Here is a 16,872-nt window from a genome sequence, read left to right as displayed (position 1 = left end):
GTTTTATAGTGTCTGGCCTTACATGTAGGTCTTTAATCCATGTTGAGTTTATTTTTGTGTGTGGTGTTAGGAAGTGTTCTAATTTCATTCTTTTACATGTTGCTGTCCAATTTTCCCAGCACCACTTATTGAAGAGGCTGTCTTTTTTCCATTGTATATTCTTGCCTCCTTTGTCAAAGATAAGGTGCCCGTATGTGCTTGGGCTTACCTCTGAGTTCTGTTCCATTGATCTTCCTTTCTATTTTTGTGCCAGTACCATAGTGTCTTGATCACTGTGGCCTTGTAGCATAGTTCGAAGTCAGGAAGCCTGATTCCACCAACTGCATTTTTCCTTCTCAAGATTGCTTTGGCTGTTTGGGGTCTTTTGTGTTTCCATACAAATCGTAAGATTTCTTGTTCTAGTTCTGTGAAAAATGCCATTGGTAATTTCATCAGGATTGCATTGAATCTGTAAATTGCTTTGGGTAATACAGTCATTATCACAATGTTGCTTATTCCAATCCAAGAACATGGTATGTCTCTCCATCTGTTTGTATCGTCTTTGATTTCTTTCATCAGTGTCTTATAGTTTTCTGCATACAGGTCTCTTGCCTCCTTAGGCAGGTTTATTCCTAGGTATTTTATTCTTTTTGTTGCAATGGTAAATGGAAGAGTTTCCTTAATTTCTCTTTCTGCTTTTTTGTTGTTAGTGTATAGGAATGCAAGAGATTTCTGTGCATTAATTTTGTATCCTGCTACTTTACTAAATTCATCGATTAGTGCTAGCAGTTTTCTGGTAGAGTCTTGAGGGTTTTCTTTGTATAATATCATGTCATCTGCAAAGAGTGACAATTTTACTTCTTTTCCAAATTGGATTCCTTTTATTTCTTTTTCTTCTCTGATTGCTGTGGCTAAAACTTCCTTGGGTAAGTTTAAAAGAATAAAGATATAATTTTAAAAAGATGATGTAGATTCATAAATATTCTATCAATATTTTGAAATCTTAAGAATCTCTTTAAAGTTCTTACTTCTAAATGAAACCTACTCTAATTCTTTATTTAATATTATAGTCCATCAGCCCCAACCCCACTTTGCCTTATTCTGTTCTATTATTTCTTATTCTCCTTACTTTATTCAAATTTTCTTTTTTCTCATGACTGCTATTATCTAACATACTACAAAGAGGTATACCTCATTGTATTACACTTTGCTTTTTTTTTTTCTTAAACAAATTGAAGGTTGTGGCAACCATACTTTGAGCATCTCTTGGCACCATTTTTTTTTTTCAAACAGCATTTGCTCATTTCATGTCTCTAATCACATTTTGGTAATTCTCTTAATATTTCAAACATTTTCATTATTATATTTTTTATGGTGACCTGAGATCAATGATCTTTGTTACTACTATGACTTACTGAAGTCTCAGATGATGGGTATCATTTTTTGGTAATATTTTAAAATTAAAGTATGTACATTGTTTTTTTAGACATAATGCTATTGCACAGTTAAATAGACTACAGTATAGCATAAACATAACTTTTACATGCACTGGTAAACAAAAAAATTTGTGTGGCTTGATTTATTGATATTCATTTTGTTGTGGTGGTCTGGGACTGAACCTACGATATCTGAGGAATGCTTGTAATTTAATTTTTACATTTACTATTCGTGCCCTCCCACTTCCATTCCTCATTACAATGTAATATCAGGATAGGTATTTTAGTTTTGTTGTCTGTATACCTAGAGCTGAACTTGGAGAAGCAGTAATATGGTGGTTACCAGGGCCTGGGAGATGGGGGAGTTGGGAAGATGTTGTTTAAGGGTGCAAACTTGAAACCAATAGATAAATCCTAGTGATCGAATGCACAGTGTAGTAATTATAGTCTACAGTACTATATTCTGTACTTCAGAGTTGCTAAGAGACTAAATCTTAAATGTTTTCACCACAGAAAGATGATAATTATGTAACGTGATAGAGGTGTTAGCTAACACTACAGTGGTAATCATATTGCAATATATAAATGTATATTTATATACATTGTACATGTTAATTGACATATAACATTAAGTTTATATCAATAAAAAAATCCTGTGACATGTTAAAACTACTTAGCTACTAGCAAAAGGAAACTTTACTAGTTTTTAAAATTGTCTAACTGCATTCCCAAAGGAGAGATTATTGAAAATGTAAGACAATTTGAATGACTTATGTATCAACCTACAAAATTCCTGCAAAGGTTAAGTAAGAGATCCCCAGTGGAATCTATTATGCCTTACATCCCTGGGGAAAGACTGATCAACCCAGAACTTATATTGGATTCTAGTTGCATAACTCTGCCATGAAATAATGTTTTATTATTCAGATCTAAAATTTTATAATCTATTAAATTTTATTTTATACCCAGTTTGTGTTGCTCTAGTTATTCAATTCAGAAGAATGATGTCTGAGGAATCTTCAGACGTTTTGTCAAATTGTAGTTTGTCTTGCAAGAGAAGTTTATATTGTTGAGTGATGTTACACCATTTAATTCTTCATGCACATAGAAGATAACTAACACCTAGGAGAGGAATAGGAAAGTAGGTTGATGGTTAGCCCGCTTGTAAAAGTGGTTTAATTTACAAATACTTACTTGTAAGGGAACAGTTGTTTAAAAATAATTCTTAGATCAGAGGAACTCCTTGTGTGTGATACATTAAATGGGTAGCTGTTCAATTCAAATGAATAGTGAGTTATGAATACTTTTTTCTAAAGCTTTTGGATCATGTAAAATTAATTCTCTAATACAGGAAAAATGAAACAATGATTTGAATTGAATTGGTATGTAAAATTCTTACTGTAAGGAGAGCTTGGTAGGATATGGATTAGTGACAAGTTTTGCAGAACAAATCCAGCAAAGATGTTTTTCATCAAAGACCCCAAAATACTCTCTTCACAACAGTGTGTAGCTGGGTAACAGTTTGTTCACAAGTTTAGATGTTCTATTGATAAAATTATAGTCTCAATATTTCAGCAATATCCAGATAGGTTTTCACAAAGAATGTTATGTGTGGAATGGAAACTAGAATAGAGTGGGGCGGGGGGGGGGGGGCGGTCAGTGTTTTAGAAAAAAGAATCACAAAACTAATTTTTGGACCTCATTTTCTTGAGTAGCCATTTGGAGCTCACTTATATTATTAAACACAAGATATCACTTTTCCAAAGAGAAATAGAGGAAAGTAAATGTCTTAACACATGTAAGGGATTTTGAATAGATGTGCCTTTAGAATGCACACATTTCTTTGTTAAAAATGAGTTATATTTATCAGAATTCAACCCCCCCCCTTTTTTTGTTTGTTTGTTTAAAGGAAGCCTTTGTTCACAAGATGGATTGAGAATATGATTTATGTACTTGGGATTAGCTTCCTGTATTAGCTTACTTGATGGGGTGGTGCCTTAAGAAATTTAGCCATTGTTGGGAGATAAGTATCTGTGGATCTTTGCATGTCTTGGTAATAGAAGCACTGACTATATTTGTTCCAGACTATCTTTTCAAGGTGAGTTGTTCAGTGAACAGGAAGATAGCATCTCACACTGAAGCAAAGGAAAGGTTTGTTTACCGCCTTGGAACCAGAGATAGCATCTCCCTGCAGAGCACAGTTCAGCTGTATTTACTGTTCAGTAAAATAAGGATAACATTGCCTTCTGGAGCAAATGAGCAAGCATGCTTACTGCACATTATAAAATATCTGAGTTCCCTAAGTTCAGAGTTCCCTCCTATAATGCAATTCACAGTGTGCAGGTGTCACCTGGCATTCTATTATCCTATAAGAGTTGGAACTCAGGAAAATGCACAAGAACGTACTTATAATCTGGGCACTGCTGATGCTGTGAGTTTTAATAAAGTTCTTTGCTTCTGACCCAGGAGTTTCATGTCGGCTTCCAGCATCCATGAGACTGCGGCAGACTAACATGTGAGCGTTCAAGTAAGGTAACCTCTCAGATTTTTTTTGACAGTTTTAGTGACAAGGGTCAGAGCTGATAGAGACGTTGCTTTCTGGAAAAGAAAAGATGAGCACTTTTTGGTCCAATTAATGGGCCTTGAGAGAAATCCTTTGAATCGGTAGTGAGCATGTTGAGCATCTTTAGGTCAACTAGGCAATAAATGACTCTTTATTTCTGGATAATAGGAGAATGTGAGCATGTGGTCGTGGGTCAAATGTCAGGAAATTGGTTCAAAGACAGCCGCTTGAATTGTGGTGTCATATCATCAGTACAGTATAGTGCTTGAAATCTGTATAAAGTCCAACTCTTTTCTAATCAGATTATGATAGTAAGCTGGGTCAAACCAGTAAATGTCAATTGGGACCTCCCATGTGAATACATATTGCATTAGACTCTTCTTTTAAAAGTTGGGATTGAAAGAGGGCATTAGCAACATCAGTCACTGAAAACCAATCCCCTCTGTCTTGTTACACCTTTTGTATTTCTAATATCATGTCCGGAACTGCTGAGGCTGTGTATGGTACTGTTTCAGACTGTGATAATCTATGGTAAGTATCCATAAGCCATCTGCCTTTTTCACAGACCACATAGGGCTGTAATAAAGAGAATTAATTTGTGTCAATACTCCCGTTTTTAACACATCACTGAGTAAATTTGTTATCTTTTCTTTCTTTTTTTTTTCTTACCAGGTATTCCCTATTGCTTCAAACTAAAAATTGTGTAGGCTCAGGCAATTCCAAAGTCTCCCATTTAGTATGGCCAATTAATGCTGGCTTAAGGGCAATTTTATGTGTCTTCTATTTAAAATATCAGGTAGAGGAAGTGTTCCCCAATCAGACATAATATTCGTTTTAAGAGTACATTCAGGTAATGGAGAGGCAATTACCTCACATAACATTTGTTCAAGCAGTCCTATTGCATCCAAATTTGTACTTTAACTCCATCTACAGAAACATCCTCATATGCTCCCAATCTACTATTGGTCCTTGTAGAGGTGACCTGGTTGTTGCTTATTTTCCTCCAGGTGGAGGGCTTTCTTGCCAATCTGGAAGTCAGCTTTCAGTCTGCTTAAATGTACCAGCTAGTACTAAGATTTGTCCTGAGTGGACAGAAGTCCCATCCCCTTTCAGACAACAGTTACAGAAATGTGCATCTACCTTGAGTGTGAAAAATGGAAAATCTGTGACTACTATGGGCAGAAATGAGGTAAATTGTTAGAAATTCAGCTGGGACTAAATCCAGGGAGTGCATGCATTTCTTTTTAAGGATAAAGGCAGCAGTTGGTTGTCTCATGGTTTAACGCCTCCTGCTAATATGCAACTCTGAGATCCATTTGGAGACAGCAGTAAAAGCTAGGAGGGTTTTTGTTTTTGGGCTTTTTTTTTTTTTTTGCAGTGGGTACTTGCTGCTAAAAGGAAATTGTACCCTTGAAGAGATTTTCCTGAGAGGGTAACTCATGGGAAACAATAGATGAGTACTTAACTACTATTTGGACTCTTACTGGCCTAGGCTGGGTTTACCACGCTGATGAAGGGTGAAGAACTGGAAAATGAAAATTCACCCAAAGAATTATAGATAAACTTTTGAAGTCGGCCCCACCAATTAAGGAAACTTCTCTAGCCTTTTTGTTAAAATCAGGGAAAAAATTGGATGTTGTCATGGCAATAGGGCAGCAGATGCCTGTGAGTAAGATGGACTCTAAAATAAATCTTGCCACTGTGTGAATCAACCCCAAGTTAGCCTGAAGGTGCAAACCTTGTGGTCCTAGTTGGAAAGCAGTGTGTCTGTGGCTGCTTTATCAAGGGGTATGCAAAGCTGAAATAAATGGTGTCAGGTATGAGGATCTTGCTGTTTAATGTAGAGCACTGAGTGGGCCCCAAACACAAAAGTTCTTTTAGTTGGGCTGTGATGAGCAGCTTCTAAAAGTTGCGAGTGAATGCGTAAGACTTGCTTACTGGCATAGGTTCGCTGTCTGTCTTTGTGTGTCATGTTTTCTCTCTTTCCCTCTACTCCAACCTCAGCTGATTTAAGAATGAAAGTGATAAGATGTGAGGCCAAGGTCTTGCTGTCTCAAGGGGGAACAGAGGCCACGGGCACCCAAGTATGCTGGAGGAACTTTGGGCAGGTGAGGGCTTGAAGTTTTATGACTTAGATATAGACACCCAAGTCAGCATTCCTACCATTGGGGGATAGGGACTCCCTAATTCAAATAATGTGGTTTGGGTAGGGTTCAGTAGGAAGGGAGGCTAACATTTCCTTGCGGGTGCTTTAGTATAATTCTATGTATTGTTGTTGTGGCTTCTACATCCGAGTGAATAGTAGGTAATTGATGTTTTATACCTTTATTTCTCTATCCTATCAGATTCAGTAGGGGATTCTCCCAATATGAGAAAGTCACATTATGTAGGGGAAGTTAGCATCTTTGGGGTCCCACAACCCTGATGACTCCTTTAAGGTACCAATGTTTGTAACTGATGATTTTGTCTTTTGGAGCCTCTGGCAAAAGGAGGCAGCCTTTACCAGTGGTACCCGTGAGGGTTTTACAGTCTTATCTCCCTGACAGGGCTAGCTGGTAAACCTCTTTTGAAAAGCAGCTTTTAGTTTTTTACTGGCCTCTTGTTGTTGAAACTTAACACCTCCCCAGGACACTTTCTGACTCTCTAGTCTGTTATTTCCTTTTGGGGTTGGTCAACTTGGACGCAGTGACTAACAAGGCGGGAAGGGCCTAACCAGCCTTGCTTGTCAAATGGGAAGAGTGTATTTAAGATACTGCAGTCCTTGCTGTCTGGTCTGCCGTTTGGAAAACTACAGACTGGCAGGTTAAATATGTTCCTCTTTGAGGCCACAAACTGTAGAACCAAATAGAAGCTGCTGATCAAATTGGTTGGCTGGTGCATACAAGTGACTCATTTTAAGGGATCACTATTCAATGGGATTGACTAGAATTAAGCTGCTGATTAAGACTGCACTGTCCAGATTGCCGCTATTGCTGCCTGGGTACAGCATCAGACTGGACAGGGCACATCTATCATCGTAGACGGGGCTCAAGTAAAAGACTCTACATTTCTGATACCCCTGTAGTCAGATCTGTGGCTCCTGCCAAAAGCTGACCCATTTGACTCACAGTGAGGGAGCGCTCACTATACAGAGCATGTCTTCTGCTGCTTTGGCAAATTGACAACATCAGATTGTGACTTCTCTTTGGGCTTTCAGTGTGGCTTCGCTGCTGTTGGCGCCTTTTCCTGATGTGGCTGTTCAGTCTCATCAGCTGACCCTGACCTTGCTGTTGTGGAACTTGAAAAGTATCCATGTCACATTTTCAGCTTTCTGGGTCATTTGCAGAAAGCAGTACTCCTTTTATTGCAAGCACTCAAAAATGGGTTTTATAGTCAAGATATCTGATAGACCTTCCAAATTACCTGCCATCTATAGGCATCTGGTATAACTGTTGAATGGCATCCTCAAAATTCAACTCAAAAAGATTTCACACTATTTCTCACCTCCTCCTTGTCCATACATCTTAGGAATGAACTTTGGTGATTAAATGTGTCTGTCCCAGGATACATTATTTGCTCTTGCCTGCTTCTTGGGGGTATGATCAGAACAAAAATGGTAGAACAAAAATGTAAACTGACTTTGAAAATTCAGAATTCCACCCTGACTATATCTGTGTAAGAAGGGTTTTCTTTTCTGTTACTACAACCCTCGTTGGTGCCCTGCCTGGATGGTACCCTGTCAAAAGGGGTGCCTAAGAGATTCAAACTTAATTCTAGTTCAGTCACCTAGATTCTCATGTTACACTGACATGTTTCTAGATGTTAAGCATGATGACCACTTAGGAGAGCAGTGTTTCAACAAGTCCCTACACAGCGGCTCCCACAGCTTAAAATATGTGTCTGTAAGTTTGATAAAAATACTCTTGACCTTCCTGGACTGACGCTTCTGGATAAATTGTCTGGGTGCACATAGGGAATTATAGGAAGAAAGGTTAAATTGTAGCTACTGGCGTGGTACACACTAATTTTGTAGAGGTGAAAGGAGCTTCCTGGAGGAAGCTGCAAGATGCTCATAAGTAGTCATTTATGCAGGTGTTCCTAGAATAGGAGTCATCCAGTAAGAAAGAGGGGTAGACACTTTGTCCCTGATTTTAGCTAAGTAATCAATAACACCACCTTGGCTCTGAAAGATGTTGAGGTTAGTGTCAACTCATGGTCAGAGCTGTTAAAAATGAGTTCTAGATGTACTCCTTGTGGGCCAAAGCAGAATCTGTATAATCATCAGTACAATGTCCTGAGCCTAGATTTATACCTCAGATCAAATGGAAAGTTCACTATAGAAGCTTAAGGAGAAAACCACCTGGCTTTCTATTGTATCTCTTGATGGTGGAGGCAACTTGTTCAGCTGGAATACTGTAGGCCTTACTCTGTTTCTTAGGTCCTGCTGTGGCTGTTAATTACATGCTGTATGAGACAAACTTAATGAATTTGGTTCCAACATCTGTCAGTCAGATGAATCAGAGTGGCCATCAAAGTGGTGCATTTACTGGAAAACTCACCAGGAGCCAGCGAGCATAAAGACTTGGGGTGGATATTTTGGGGAGATAATTCTCTATGGGCTTCTCACATTGCTACACATGTCTTTTCAAGGACTGTTGTGTTGTGGAAGAAAAGAGTAATGTCATCTGGAATGGAGGGCATTGTTAGTAATATCCTTGTGAACCTGTCCATACAAAAAAGACAATGTTACCCTCAGAGCAAAAGGCCAGCATGCTTATTGGCCATTATAAAAGTTTCAGATTGGCTAAGTTCAGGGTGGCTTCTCAAAAAAGGAATACATCTGGCTTTTTTGCACTGCCTTATGGAAAATGGAGCTTAGGGAACTGGTGCAAAAACTTCTGATCCTCTGTTAGTGCTATTGCCATGTCTCTGACTAAGGATGTGTGTCTTCTACCAGGATCTATGAAACTGTGGCAGGTTAACTTGTTAGCTTCCAAGTAGGTTAAACCTCAGACACTTTACAGTTTTTGGTGGTGATAAGACAGCACATTGACTATCTTGACTCTCCCAGTTTTGTGATTCATTTCTTACCCTGGCTACACATTAGAATCATCTGGGCGACTTTTAAAAAGTACTTATGCCTTTGATTTACTTGAGACAATTGAAAATCAGATTCTGTGAGGGTAGGACATGAGCACTGGTAGTTTTAAAATGTGCCCTAAATGATGATAATGTGCAATCAGGAAAATCACTGAGCAAGCCCCTACCCTCAGAGCTGAATATATAAAGTGTTTGCTGTGTAATTCAGCATTATTCTCTACTCCATCATCCATGCTGTCTCAGGCAAAGGTAAAGAATCCACAAATCAATAGTTAAATAATTGTGCATTAAAGCAGCTTGGTGACTCTGTGTGCTTCAGTGATGCCAATTGGTCTTCCACAAACTTTGTTCCCTGATGGTATCAGTTTTTCCTCATCTGTGATTAGGTGTCTTCTGATGATAGTGTGGGCTGTTGTTTCCTAGACTTCTACAGGATGGCCATCTTCAACTTGATTTATACCTCCTGTTAATGATATTGCACACTATTGCAAGCTGTTCTACTGGATCTCAATTTATCATCAGACCACTGAAGCTTAGCAGCAACACCAGTCAGGGCTATTAATGCTTATGTTGTTATCTTAGATGGAATTTTACCCTGGAACCCTAGTTCTGAATGACTAATAGCCAAATATAAAGTGGATTTGTCAAACTGCTGAGAAAACTTTGATGCTGATTAACCAGCAAGAACTGTTGAACAAATACAAATGTAACATATATAATTGTCCCACAGTGCTTGAAGTGGAAGAAAATTATATGTCTTTAGTTTTGAGAATCATACCAGAGATAGCCTTGGGCTTCTAGGAATCAAGGTCAAGTCAAATTTTGGGGGTAACCATCTTCCATTTTTAGATCATGCCAGGAACTTGGAGATTGTAGTTGAGAAAAATTAGGGAGAGTCTTAGCCCATTGGGGAAGCTGCAGAGATGCTCCTGATTTAAGCCTAACTCCTGGGACAGTAGATGGTCTCCCTCCATGTCACATGGCCCAGCATAGGGCCCTCTCTGCCTCTCCTAAATATGCCATGTGTGGGATTCAGAATCCACAGGATTCCATGTTGCCTTCCCACTCAAGGTCCTGCCACCTCAGGGCCCTGCACATAAGCAGTACAAGTCCTTGCCACATAAGGAAACAATACCTTCCTGTTTCTCTTCCCATTTCTGCAGGAATCCAGTCATACTTCTTCTGTCTAGCTATCAGGTCCCAATTCTTGGATCCATGCCCAACCCAGACAGTCCTATCTAATTCTGTCTCAAGCCTAATTTTTTAATCAATGGGTGAATTACTCAACTTTGGAAATGATTATTTAGATATCTTGATCCAAAACTCTTCTTCTTAGAAGAGAGAGGGGAAATACTTTTAACTGTTGATCATAAACTTACTACCAAGAAATAAACTACAGTTAATTTTTTAGCAAGGTCATTGTGCCACACAAAATTTTCAGTAAACCATTCTGGAACTGAAAGTGAATCTACATAGCTTTGTTGAGTGTGATGAACAAAAGTACAAGGGAAATAAAGCTAGAGCTTAACTAAGAACCAAGGTCTTATCCTATGAAAACTAGCCATAAGAATAGAGAATGCACAATAGAAAGCATAAGAAGGATATTAATAGGTTTATAGTTAACCCAGCGATGTTATCCATGTATGAATAACAAAGAATTCAGTACGTTAAAACATGCTGTGAGATGAAAATATGGCTTAAACATTTCAGTGTTAGTTATTTTTAGTAGGTTTTCATAGCAAGGATAGTATCATGAATTTATGCCCTGCCTTTGAGAAATCGTTTAGTTCTTCATCCAGATAGTCACATAACAACAACATAGAGACATGGGTAGATAGAAGTAGGTCATTATAATAAATTCTGAATAAATTTCAGCCACATTAAAGTTGTATAAGGTCCTGTCAGAAAACAGCCGAAGTGCGATGGTTGTGTTACCATTAGGAAGATACTTGTAAAGTAAACCCTTGGTAACTGCTTCTTGTGTAACAATAACATTAACTTGAATGCTTATTACACTTAGAGTACTGTTAGACATTGTGGGGAATGCAGAAATGAATAATGCATGAATGTTGCAACCAGGGACCCATATTCTAATGATATAAACCGATTTCTAAGTAAGTAATGTAAGAAAGATTAAGTACTGTAAAGGGGTCCTATAATCAATGTAAAAGTGAAACCTTGGCAAAGTTTAAAGAAAAGCTGTGATTTGAGTAAGGACTTAAAACATCCATGTCATCTGTGAGTAATGTGGTGTGGGGAGGTGTCATGGTGAGACAAGAAGTGCGTTGATGTGTGCTTGATCAATTAATACAATTACAGGTCACTGTACGAGCTGGTATTAGGCAGTAGTAGAGGCCCCAGTTCAGTTGTAACTGAGATTCAGATGTATTTAGCATGTCTAGTTTGGTGCTAGTCCAGTGGATCCCAGATTTTTTTGATAGTAGTAGATTGTCTTTGCAGGGACGACTTCAGGGAAGATATTTGTATCCAAGCACCTGGAGATAAGGCAAGGGACAGATGGCAAAGAACAATGGAGAAGGATAACACAGGGTCTGTTTTCTCAGCTCTGATTTCTGAGCCATCCCTTCTGGCAGAAGCTGACAAAACATATTTCATGAGAGTATTTAGCAGAACTAGGGAGGTAAGAAGTGTAGGTACTGGGATGACAAACTTTCACGGAAAGGGAGAGAAGGGCAATCTGCTTGTTTATGCATGTCAACTGGAATCACTTGAGATTGTGAGGATGCAAGACCCTTGAAGTGGTACATAGGGGATTAGTAGCATCAGCTAGGGCAGTGGTGTGCATTGCAAAAGGCAGAATCCCAGTGGGCCTGGCACTCAGGATTTCCTGGGAAGGTTGGAATAGGGATAGATGACGTGCATCTGTGAAATGCCCTCTCAACGCCCTCAGAGTAGTAAAAAAGGCTCATGGTGGTTGTCTGAATGCCTAGGGCCGGTGCAGTCAATGAGTCCGGAAATTTGGTCTCATTAATATCCCAGGATGTAAAGAGGCTTTGGAAAATTTAAGGTTTCTGTACTATTTATAGGAGAACACAGAATGCTTATATTATGTTTACTGAAAATCTATTCATCCATTTTATACCAGTCACAAAGACAAATTCTAGGCCCTCTTTTCCTGTTAATCTCAAGGTACCTATCCAGCAGATAGGGGGTCTCCTCTTCTGTCCTTAATGCCTCCAGCACTAAAGGGACTTTCTAAGCAGTGTTGGCATCTCTCAGATGCACATAATGTGCAGAAAAGACAGAGCAGTAATCAAATAACTGAGCAGAAATCCAGCTTGTTGAGCTTTTCCTGCAAACTATATTTAGGGAAGATATGCTAGCTGACGAGCTGTTAATAAAACTTCGCCACTTTTATGCTTTCTTTAGTTACAACCAAGCTAGAAATATCACAATCAATCATCTCTTATTTAAATGGCTGTAAAGAGGTGAAGGAATGAAGAAAGTAGCACATGAGATCTGGAAAGGTCAGAGGTCAAAAGTAACAGCAGGCATGCTGGGCTCTTTTCAGCCTGTATATTTCATAGTGGATTTCTTTGAGTAGAACTGTATGATATAACTTCTTTCCTGCCACCAGCAAATATTTCTGGGTCTAGAGATCAGACAAAATATTAAAATCCCTCTTTATTTTGATGAGGCAAAATATTGTATCACTATGTAGCCTGTCCTGTTTTACTTTTTTACTGCCTTAGGCCTGTATGAATGGCAGGAATATCTTTTATCTCAATGATAAAGAATTTTTTTAGGCAGTGAAGAATCCCCAACTGTGCAGGAACAAAAATGGTGCAAAGAGAAAATACATTAAGCAAAGAGAAAATAAATTAAGCAATTGGGCTCTCCTATTTAACATTTCTAAAATGTCTTCCTTGCATTAGAAAAAGACTAACATCGTTAGTTTCACTTGAAGACCCAAAGAGACCTCTCTTTATAGGAACAAAATCTTAACGGTCCATTGGAGGTTCAGTATTTAATTAGGATAAGCTTTTCACCTGAAGGCCCTTTGGCATCTTCTACCATCAAAGTCTGGAGTAAAAAATGAAGAGGAATGTATTTGTAAAGCACATATTCATGGGTAGGGTTGCTGCATCCTACCCAGAGTTCTTACATATACTTCACAGATTTTCCCTTCCCTATTCACTCTCAACTTGGAAATGAAATTCCAAGGTAATAATCTATAAATGAGGAAGGGGCTAACCATCATATTTGAAGTCAATATGGGGATCTTTGAGGTGTACCTTAAGGTGAGAACCACTGATTTAAAGTTATGACCACTAGAAAAGAAGAAGGAATATGCACCTTACAGGCAAAATGTCCTGGGTGTCCTACTCTGGTTAAGTGCATGGACTTTGGATTCAGAATCATATTGGAAAACCAGCTTCAACACTTACTAGTTGTGTGACTTTGGGCTAGATACTTTCCAAGGTTCAGATTTTTCATCTCTAAAATGGGAGATCATGGTACAACTTACCTTTTAAGGGTGCTCTGAAATAGTGCATATAATGTACTTAGCACGTTGCCTAGAATAGATAAGTATCCAAATACAGTTGACCCTTGAATTGTGTGGGTCCACTTACACGTGGATTGTTTTCAATAGTAAATGCTACAGTATTACACCATCTGTGGATATAGAGGGACCGTGAATACGGAGGGCTGGCGATAAATTATACTCAGATTTTCGGCTGTGCAGAGGGTAGGTTCTCCTAACTCCCATGATGTTTGAGGATCAACTGTATTGGTAGTTCCCGTTGTTAAAATTGTTAATTATTAATATAAATATTACAATACGTCATTACAATAACAGTGATCTTTACTGAGGAGTAGTAGTAACTGAGCTTAGCTAAAAGGTAAAATAGTAGAGGGCACCAGACTACAATTTTTCTTGTTTGCATTTTACCTCAACCATGAAATGTATTTACCTCTTTCTTATACTCAGTGCTTTCTCATTTTAATCATATTAAAATAGAGAAATAAAGATTAGGTATCACATATCATTATACTTTGAGTAAGACTTATTCAAGGCATTGCATTATCGCTGTCTTGACAATTAAAAACATCTATCTGTAATTATCAAATAAAAGACTTTGTCTCCTGTGCCAGTAATTTTTGGCAACGCTGAAGTAAGCAGAAAAACAAATATTGCCTTACAGTTGAAGTTGTACTATTCATAGGATTATTTTGGAAGGATCTGCAAGGATCTGTAGAACAAGTGGTTGTTCTACAGTAAACACTTAAAACATATTTGTGTAAATCTGCTCAAATTATTTTAGGTTAAGAGGAAGAAAGAAACTGCGATGAGGGAGTGTGGTGTCTGGGCAGGCCATTGGCTTCATTTTCTGTTTCCTTTTTGGTTTCCCTGTCTAGCTTTGCTCTCTCAGGTCTGCCTGCTCTTCGCTTTCCAGTATTCCCTGGAAAAGGGCAGCTGAGAGATGGTGAGAGGGTCTGGGAGAGAACGGTCTGTGGGAGTTAATGGGTGTAAGAGAAGAAACTGTAGACTTGGGTTCTAGGCCAGGGGTGGCAAACTGAAATTCCTAGCGAGTCCGGCAAATGGGGACCGAATGTAAGACACCTGAGTGTGCTGGGGGCACTAAAGAACTAAAGAGTTCCCACAGAAAGTAGGCTGGTAGAAATATGGCCCTTTTCTAGAAATCTTACTTTTTATAACCACAATAAAAGCAAAAATCTGTTTTTTAAGTTTTTTAAAAAAAACACTTTCCTAATTTAAAAATGTAGGCAATGCATTCAATTTAAAAAAAAATGTCACAAACAAACCATGTTGACAGCTGGGTCTTTAGGCTCAGCTTTGTAAATACTAGGCCGTAAATTGTGAGCACGGGTAGTCCAATGTTTTTTTTTGTTTGTTTTGTTTTGTTTTCATTTTATTTATTTACTTATTATTTTTTTTGAGGTACACCAATTTCAATCATCTGTTTTTACACACATATCCCCGTATTCCCTCCCTCCCTCAACTGCCCTCGACCCTCCCCGTCCCAGTCCTCTAAGGCATCATCCATCCTCGAGTTGAACTCCCTTTGTTATACAGCAACTTCCCACTGGCTATCTATTTTACAGTTGGTAGTATATATATGTCTATGCTACTCTCTCACTTCATCTCAGCTTCCCCTTCACCCCTTGCCCCCCCAAACCTCGAGTTCTGCAGTCCATTCTCTGTATCTGCGTCCTTGTTCTTGTCTTGTCACTGAGTTCATCAGTACCATTTTTAGATTCCGTATATATGAATTAGCATACAATATTTGTCTCTTTCTGAATTACTTCACTCTGTATGACAGACTCTAGGTCTATCCACCTCATTACATATAGCTCCATCTCATCCCTTTTTATAGCTGAGTAATATTCCATTGTATATATATGCCACATCTTCTGTATCCATTCATTTGCTGATGGGCATTTAGGTTGCTTCCATGTCCTGGCTATTGTAAATAGTGCTGCAATGAACATTATGGTACATGTTTCTTTTGGGATTATGGTTTTCTTTGGGTATATGCCCAGGAGTGAGATGACTGGGTCATATGGCAGTTCTATTTTTAGTTTTTTAAGGAACCTCCAAATTGTTTTCCATAGTGGCTGTACCAACTTACAGTCCCACCAACAGTGCAGGAGAGTTCCCTTTTCTCCACACCCTCTCCAACATTTGTTGTTTCCAGATTTTGTGATGATGGCCATTCTGATTGGTGTGAGGTGATCCTCATTGTGGCTTTGACTTGCATTTCTCTGATGATGAGTGATGTTGAGCATCTTTTCATGTGTTTGTTGGCCATCTGTATGTCTTCTTTGGAGAAATGTCTATTTAGGTCTTCTGCCCATTTGTGGATTGGGTTATTTGCTTTTTTGGTATGAAGCTGCATGAGCTGCTTGTATATTTTGGAGATTAATCCTTTGCCTGTTGTTTTGTAGGCAACTATTTTTTCCCATTCTGAGGGTTGCCTTCTTGTCTTGTTTATGGTTTCTTTCACTGTGCAAAAGCTTTTAAGTGTCATGAGGTCCCATTTGTTTATTCTTGATTTTATTTCCATGATTCTAGGAGGTGGGTCCAAAAGGATCTTGCTTTGATGGATGTCATAGAGTGTTCTGCCTATGTTTTCCTCTAGGAGTTTTATAGTGTCTGGCCTTACATTTAGGTCTTTAATCCATGTTGAGTTTATTTTTGTGTATGGTGTTAGGAAGTGTTCTAATTTCATTCTTTGACATGTTGCTGTCCAATTTTCCCAGCACCACTTATTGAAGAGGCTGCCTTTTTTCCATTGTATATTCATGCCTCCTTTGTCAAAGATAAGGTGCCCATATGTGTTTGGGCTTATCTCTGAGTTCTCTATTCTATTCCATTGATCTTCCTTTCCATTTTTGTGCCAGTACCATACTGTCTTGATCACTGTGACCTTGTAGTATAGTTTGAAGTCAGGAAGCCTGATTCCACCAACTCCATTTTTCCTTCTCAAGATTGCTTTGGCTGTTTGGAGTCTTTTGCATTTGCATACAAATCAGAAGATTTCTTGCTCTAGTTCTGTGAAAAATGCCATTGGTAATTTGATCGGGATTGCATTGAATCTGTAAATTGCTTTGGGTAGTACAGTCATTTTCACTATGTTGATTCTTCCAGTCCAGGAATGTCCCATACCAGGAATGGTATGTCCCTCCATCTGTTTGTGTCGTCTTTGATTTCTTTCATCAGTGTCTTAAAGTTCTCTGCATACAGATCTTTTGCCTCCTTAGGCAGGTTTATTCCTAGGTATTTTATTCTTTTGGTTGCAATGGTGAATGGGAGAGTTTCCTTAATTT

This window comes from Hippopotamus amphibius, chromosome 8 (genome assembly GCF_030028045.1).
Source record: "Hippopotamus amphibius kiboko isolate mHipAmp2 chromosome 8, mHipAmp2.hap2, whole genome shotgun sequence".
NCBI classification, from domain to species: Eukaryota; Metazoa; Chordata; class Mammalia; order Artiodactyla; family Hippopotamidae; genus Hippopotamus; species Hippopotamus amphibius.
The sequence above is the reverse complement of the archived record's forward strand: the minus strand, read 5'-3'. Positions refer to the sequence as shown.